At 43.9% G+C, this 7,453-nt stretch overlaps 1 long non-coding RNA gene across 1 annotated transcript in view; it reads left to right on the forward strand.

Annotated features, from left to right (window-relative positions):
• Positions 1-1,364, forward strand: part of LOC109288355 — a 26,017-nt gene extending 24,653 nt beyond the window's left edge. Inside the window, exon 3 of the long non-coding RNA XR_002095112.1 lies at positions 1,057-1,364. This is a non-coding gene — a long non-coding RNA (uncharacterized LOC109288355). The remainder of the gene's footprint in view (positions 1-1,056) is intronic.
• Positions 1,365-7,453: the final 6,089 nt, after the last annotated feature.

Raw genomic sequence — 7,453 nt, forward strand, 5'->3', positions numbered from 1 at the left:
ACAGAAAAAAACCACAAAGTATTTTGGGTTCGGGCCAAAAACACTTTACTGATTATATCATATTTTTATGTGGGGGAAAAAAAAAACAGTTTGAGGGAAATTTTTTTGACCAGTTTGTATGTTTTACCAGCTCTGTAAGTCAGCTATGAGCCTGTCTGGGACTCAGGAGATGATAAATTAAAATTCTCACACTGGCAGAAACTTCCAATGCCTTCATTTTCCTATCTGAAAATGGAGGTGAGTAGTGCTTCTATGATCTGTGCTCTTTGTTTAGACCACCAGTTCCCAATCTGGGGTACGTGTACCACCAGTGATATGCAGACGACCTGTCAGTGGTACACGGCAGTGGTAGGCAGGGGTGCTCAGGGCACTTGTGCCTGGCACAGGTGCCCAGCAGGGTGCAGCTCTAGCCAGCACTGCACATTGCAGCAAGGGACTCAGCCTCTGCCAGGCCATCTGTATCGCCAGTGCTCCCTGGTGTGCATGTGCAACTCCTGCGCTCACTGGGCACAGGGGGAGGCCCTGTGTGCTGGAGCCAGCTGCCTTCCCCGCTGGGGCTGTGCAGAGTGGGAGGGAAGCCCCAGGTGCTTTCCCCTGTGGGGCAGGGAAGGCAGCCGGCTTCAGCATGCAGGGTTTCCCTCCCATGGCCAGTGAGTGTGGGGAGTGCCAGCGATACAGACTGCCCAGCGGAGGATGCACCCCTCGCTGTGATGTGCAGCACTGGCTGGAGCTGAGCCCCGTTGGGTGCCTTGAGTGTCCTGAGCACCCCTGCTTGCTGCTGCACCATGGGAGGAGTGTGGGGGGTCCCTCACACTCCACTCCACAAACCCCACACACCCACACCCTTCCCCCACAAACCCCCAACTATACACAACCCCCCAACATACCCTATGCTCCTCCCCCACACACAGCCACCCCCCGCCCAGGTGGTATGTAAGGTTGTATTGTTTTAAATTGGTGGTGTGTAATTTGTCAGAGTTTGGGAACTGCTGGTTTAGACTATAACCCCATCAGGGCTTTGCAAATTCACACTTCTTTTATTTTGCATCCATACAGTGCCTGTGACAGTTGGATCCCAGTCGTGGTTAGTTACTTTGTGTGCTACATGGTACAAATAATGAATAGGTAGCTGGACTGCTCAGCACAAGGCGCGTTGGTACTGATGACGAGAAAGAGGAGAATTAGTTCTTATTCCGACTCTTCTGAAGATCTCAAGCCTCTCAAAGGTGGGGCATTAGTGATGCCATTTGAAGATGGGGCAAACGTGGTGCAGATGTGCGGGATGACCTGCCCAGGAATCCCTGACTAGGGGGCCGTGAGGAAATTTGGAATTTCCACTTAGTATTTATTTCACTACACAAGGCAAGCAGTTTCTTACTGTCAAGGGCACTTTCCATTCACTTCACAAATTATTCTGAGCTTCGACAAGTTCTTTAAATTTGGTTTCCCCAGTCCCCCTGCATGCCAAGGCATGACGAAAATAGCTTGCTGGATATTTCAAAAGCTGGCAGTTCAGTACCTCTTTCTCAACTAAAATACACTTTTGATTTAGAGATCTCTCTCCCCATGAGAACAGAATCCAATATGGTGATGTGGGAAGCATGTAAAATTGTGTCCAGAAGTTATTTCAACATACTAGGAGGTTTTGCTTCTTATCAGGAGCTTCGAGTGCATTTTAAGAGTGGGAAACATGGGTGTGAAAGAGCTATCCTATGAACCTGACCAGTGAAGGTCAGGTAAAAATACAATATGCTTTGGCCCAATTGTATAATGCAATTTTTTGTATATTGAATTATCTATATTGAAATATGTATTTGCAGGAGTTGGTGAGACATACTTGCTTGTGTGCACACAGATCTATAGAGAGGTTACTTATTATATATAATGGTGTGTGTATTTACACACATGCGCATGTGCATACACACACACATGCAGAAAAAGATCATTTGCTGGTTTTTTTGGTCCTCTGGCCATTGCCTTGGAAGTTCATTCAATACGGTGTGCTCATTTGCCACTGACTGTTTACACAAAAATCAGATTAAGCTTTCTTTCTTGAGATATTTTCCAATGTATAAAGTTAATGTGCATTGAGAAGGCACCAGTGGTTTTGATTTTTTTTCTTCTTTTTAAATCATGCAGCAGCCTCATAATCTTTTCAAATGCCTCTTCAGTGTCACTGAACTTTGTTTTCCTATAAAAAAAAAAGTTTAAAAAAAGTTCATTAAAGCTTAATACTATAAAACTAATTTTGTATTACTGTATCCACTGGATACACCATAATTAATAAAATGATTAAATAATTAAATTCAATTTAAATTAAGTCAGTTGCTGATAGTTATGTATTTCATGATGGAAAGGATTTGCAGCACTGTTGAGACAAATAATCAGTAGACGTTGGATAGTTGGTCAATAGACACTAGACAATAAATCTATAGATAATCAATCCTATTGAAATCCTATTCAAGGTATCTCTAATCATTTTGGCTGTGATTCAGACAAGCTTTGGAGTGCATGCTTACCATTAATGGTCTGTATGTAACCCCTGTCTATCTCTATTAGTTTTGGTTAACTTCCCATAGACTTCAGTGCTTAATTGAAGCATATTTCAAGTGCTGTCCTGAATATGGATGTCTTCCTGAAATGATAATTTTATAAGGTAAAGAATTAGGTACTGGTAACAGGAGTATTTACCTGTGATTGGAAGTCTTAGGTAAAATTACTTCAAGATTTATCCCACAGAGCAACTTAATGATTCTTTAGAGAAACATAACAGCTATTTTGTGCTTGGCAATGATTCCCAACTTGGGACATTAAAACCTGTTTTATTGAGGAGGGGAGTGTTGGCTAAGACATTGGGGTTATCCCCAATGCTGTCTGAAGAGAGCCATGGGATCTTTAACATCCACCTGGACAACCATGAGAAATGCAAATTAGACCCTTATTTAATTTCTCATCTGAAGGCCGGCATGTTTAAAGGCAGCCTCTCTAGTCTGATGCTTTTGCTCCAACATGGTGTATGATCCTACTACCTACTGTGGGACTTGAACTACACTACTCTTTGACCCACAGGCGAGACATTCAATAAGAGTAATTAAAGGGATTTTTAATTATTTTTACAGCATATGTATAATATTCCCTCACTGTTTGTCCCCTGATTGGCATATAAATGGAATGTCAGAAGACATGATTTATAAAACATCCATAAAAAGGCTTTGTTTTTGGGCTTTCTTCCTCAGTTATTTACTTCAGTTTCCAATTTGTGAAAATCCGAAGATATAATGTCACTTGTAAAAGAAAAGTCTACTCTCGGAAGGTGTCAGACCACCTGTGGATCTGGCCCATTTTGTGCTTTGCCATTGTTTTGCTCTATAAATCTAAGTGGAAGCTTTTCTTGGGGTTTGTGTTTGTAATTTTTTACATGGTTTCATTTGTTACCTTGGCCCTGCAGATTGTATAACTGTACATCTTTATTAAAGTGCCTTGAGATGTCTGCATGTGATAAGGTGCTAATTAAATTGAAGCTGTTGTGAAAGTCAGAGAGAGAGTGAGGGTTCAGGGTTAGCTAGTTTATACTCCTGTTTATTTGATGACTTTAGTGACACCAGCAGCAGCGTCTCAAATGTTTATGAAATCACAAAACTTAAGTCACGGTAGATGGCTCTAAAACGTTTCCTGATACCTCTTGGATGCATATTCAGAAACAAAGTCCTTTGCATCTGTAAAATCATGCTACAAATTACAAGGTCCTCTGAGATTGCAGCATGTTTCTAGTTTGGTTAGAGGTTTCACCTGGACAACTCTTCTCCCATCTGGTAGCATATTCTGTATTGACCTTATCATTCTTCACTATTGTCATTGTCCTCGTCATGATGAACAAGTGTTATATGATTGGCGACTTCATCTGAATGATGGACCATCACTTTGGGTCATAGTTTTCTACAAAAATTTCTGCTGCAGAGGGAGGGTGGTCTGAATTTCAGAATGTCATTTGGTGTGTCCTTTTCAACACTTTTTGGCCGTGGGAGCATACAGAACAAGCACTGCAAAGTATGGCAGATGTTGTAAGTAAAGATGGTAGCCTAACCATTGAGCCTCTTCATTTTACAATGTGAGGCTGTGGCTTCCTTTGTGAACTCCTGGAGCAGCTGAGCTTAATCCTGTCCATGCTCCAGTATGGTGTATAGACATGCATAGTGGAGAACGTATTGCTTGGAGACAATTTCTTTATCAATAACTGCCTCGTTCGGGACTGGGACAAGATGGTGTCCCAGCCAGAGGTTTTGAAGGGACTTAATTTGATTGAAAGCAAAATATTTATCTCCACCAGTTTTTGGGGTTTTTTGCATGGATTTGTGGCAATAGAATTTCAGGGAATTTGTTTTTTGGTGTTGAAAGTCAGTGTCAAGGTTGCCTGTTTCAAAGATCAAGTACTTGAAATTCATCACGAATTGCATCTTGAAATTCATCATGGATTGCATTTTGGACAGGCTCAGTTTAAGGCTGACCCAGGGACAGATCCAGAGGGGTGCAATGGCATGGTAGCACCTCCTTTCAGGTCATGGTGATCCCTTTTTTGATCACAGGGACAGCAGCTGAAAGTAGGCAAACCCCCCTCACCCCTACTCTTGGCACCCTCTTCTGTGAGCAGGGGCACCTCCCTTGCCCTCCTGTTTCCCCCCTCTCCTGCTTGCCACCGTTGCTGCCTCTGGCTGATCTGGGGGTGGGGGGTAGGGGAACTCCAGCACTGCTGCTCCCTGCTTCAGCTGGTGTTACCTGACATCCCAGGAGCAGGGACAGGGGCAGGGAGAGGGAACATCTCCCAGCACAGCTGCTTTCTGCTGGAGCAGCTGACATAGTGGTGGTGGGAGTAGACAGATCTCCCCAAGCCCTTCCTATGCCCAGAGGAGTAAGTGGAGAGGCTGAGAGGGGGAATAGGTGGGGAAGGGATGTCTCACCAGCACAGAGGGGAAAGGAAGGGTGCAAAGTGTTGGGGAGGGTCCACCCACCTGGGTCCACCCTTGGGCCTATGTTGCATGCTGCTTTCATCCAGTTGTTTAGGTACCTCTGTGAAGAATTACGGTAAGAAGCAAACAGAATGATATCAACGGTGAGCACAGTTCAGTTGGTTTTGTAAGACATGGAAAAGGAATCTACTTAGAAATCAAATGATCAAGCAATTTGACTGAATGCATACGCCATGACAAGGACACACAGATGGGTGACCTGTATATGGCCCTCCAGTAAACTGATGGTCATAGGTAGGGTGATCACATGGGAAAATGTGAAATGCAGCTTGGTGGATTCCTAACAGAGGCATAACAAAGAGCTCAGTCTTGTTTAACAGTATCCTGTTTGTTCAATGGTAGTGACAGAAGAGAGATACCACTGTACTAGTTCATATTAACCTCATGTCCTTTCTTCGGTATTGGGACTACTACTAGGCCAGTTATCTCCTGTTCTGAGGATGAGCCGTCAATCACAGTTTTGTTTCATACATGCAGGGGAAAATGTGTTAGTTTTTAGTTGCAATGTCACAGGGCTTCTGTAGGCAGGCTGTCATTGGAGGTGTTTTCCCCTTTTAGCTGTTCAGTTTATTGGGCTATAAATGATGGGAAGATCCCTCAAAACTTGGTGAGTTGTTCTCCACAGTGACCTGTTCACTGTTAGCATTAAGTTAGGCCTGAAAGTATTGAGTGTCGCCATCCATCTCAAAGTTCATTCTGATTTGATATTGAGGCACCGTCTTTTTTCTTTCAGTTCTGCGTTTTGATTGGATGCCAGTCAGAATTCTAGATTTCTTGTGCACACCCTCCGCCCATCTTATGTTTTTGGAACTTCTCCGGTTCTTCACAGGTTCACCGACTCATAGCTTTACTAGCCCGTTTATAAGCTTTTGTTAAATGATCACTTGGGCAAGAAAGTCTCTGGCTCTCTTTTGCAATTTCACAAATCCCTGGCTGTTCCTACCCGTTCAGCAGATCTTCCTTTCTTTCTGCGCAGTCACGATGGAGCAGACTTCTGTTAACAGGCTGCACTTTTCACAGCCTGCACAACAATACCATGGTTTCTCTGCGTGTAGAGAGATGATTTGGGATTTAAAAGCAGCGCCTGGAATCTCTCTGGATTTTTGTACAGGTTCTCCATCTAAATACCTTGTCCAGTGGAAGAGGGTTGTGAGGAAGGATCGGTGGTGGTCTTAGGGGCATTGGGGCTCTGGGCAAGAGAGTCATTTGGGGTCCCTTAGAGGCTTAGTTTTGATGACCTATAAGCAAGTCTGACATTTGTTGTACAAGTTTGGGGCCTCCTAAAATGTGGGGCCGAGGGCAGTTGTCTGGTTTGCCATCCCCTAAGACCACCACTGGACAGATCCCTCTGCAAGGTAGTTTGGAGAGAAAATTGCATGTAAGTGCTCTTTATTTAGTGACCCAGTGAGCACAGGTTAAGAGTACTATAGACTGCATTTTTTATCAAATGGATAATTCTCTATTTATAATCATGTGGTCCAGTTGATCTTTGCTTCCATTAGGATGTTTCCAGGACCCAATAGCTGCCCCTAGAATAGCGGTGGCTAACCTTTTTGGCAGGCGTGCCACAAGTTAAGTACCAAATCCCCCCCACAAGTGCCATGCTGATTTTCACCTCCCAGAGACGTCCCTGCTAGATTTGTATCCTGTGGTGCTGGAATGGAGACAAAGGGGTTAGAGCCCAGCTTTCTCTCGCTGAGACTTTTACCTATCATTGCACCTCTCTGTCTTGATCGCTGACATTGTTTTCCTGCCAACACATTACGGTGGCTCAGTGCACTTGCTTCCCCACAGTGCAGCCATCAGGTCCTGAATCCACTAGATACGGGGGTCCAGAGCTGTGACATGAGGACAGGATCGATTCAATCAATCAGGAGGAAAGCCCACTGTCAGGCGCTCAGACCTTTAACCTGCTCCTCGGAAGTATTGGAACTCCCAAATCTCTTTGCAGGCCTTTTCTATTAGATGGATATTCCCCTGTTTTGATTCTTTTGCTCCAAAAGTAATTTTTTTTTATAATTACCTGCATTGAACTGCACTTACTGTCTGTGAAGTGAGAGGCACTTAAATGATTTATTAGCCTGAGTTCCTAAATGCGCTGAATGGTGCTGGATGGATTTAGCTAGTGACAAATCCAAGGTGCATGACAACGAAGGGGTAGCCACTGATGGAGCATCATGCCACACTTGCAAGATTACACTGGGGGCATTTTGGCTTCATTCCAGCTACACAGGAGATCAATAAAAAGCAGGTGTGCCTTGGCCCAGAAATACAAAGCAGTGGTTTAAAATGCAGTTTCATCTCAACACACAGCTATAGAAATTGTGAGGTACCACCCTTCTTGCTTCTTGATAACTCTGCCCTAAAATTTAGTGAAAAGATGCCTGGGATTTGAAAGTTAATTCTGGCTTCTTTTTCCCGCATGGGTT

Source organism: Gavialis gangeticus, unplaced genomic scaffold, assembly GCF_001723915.1.
Source record: "Gavialis gangeticus isolate Ggan-Ray unplaced genomic scaffold, GavGan_comp1, whole genome shotgun sequence".
Taxonomy (NCBI): domain Eukaryota; kingdom Metazoa; phylum Chordata; order Crocodylia; family Gavialidae; genus Gavialis; species Gavialis gangeticus.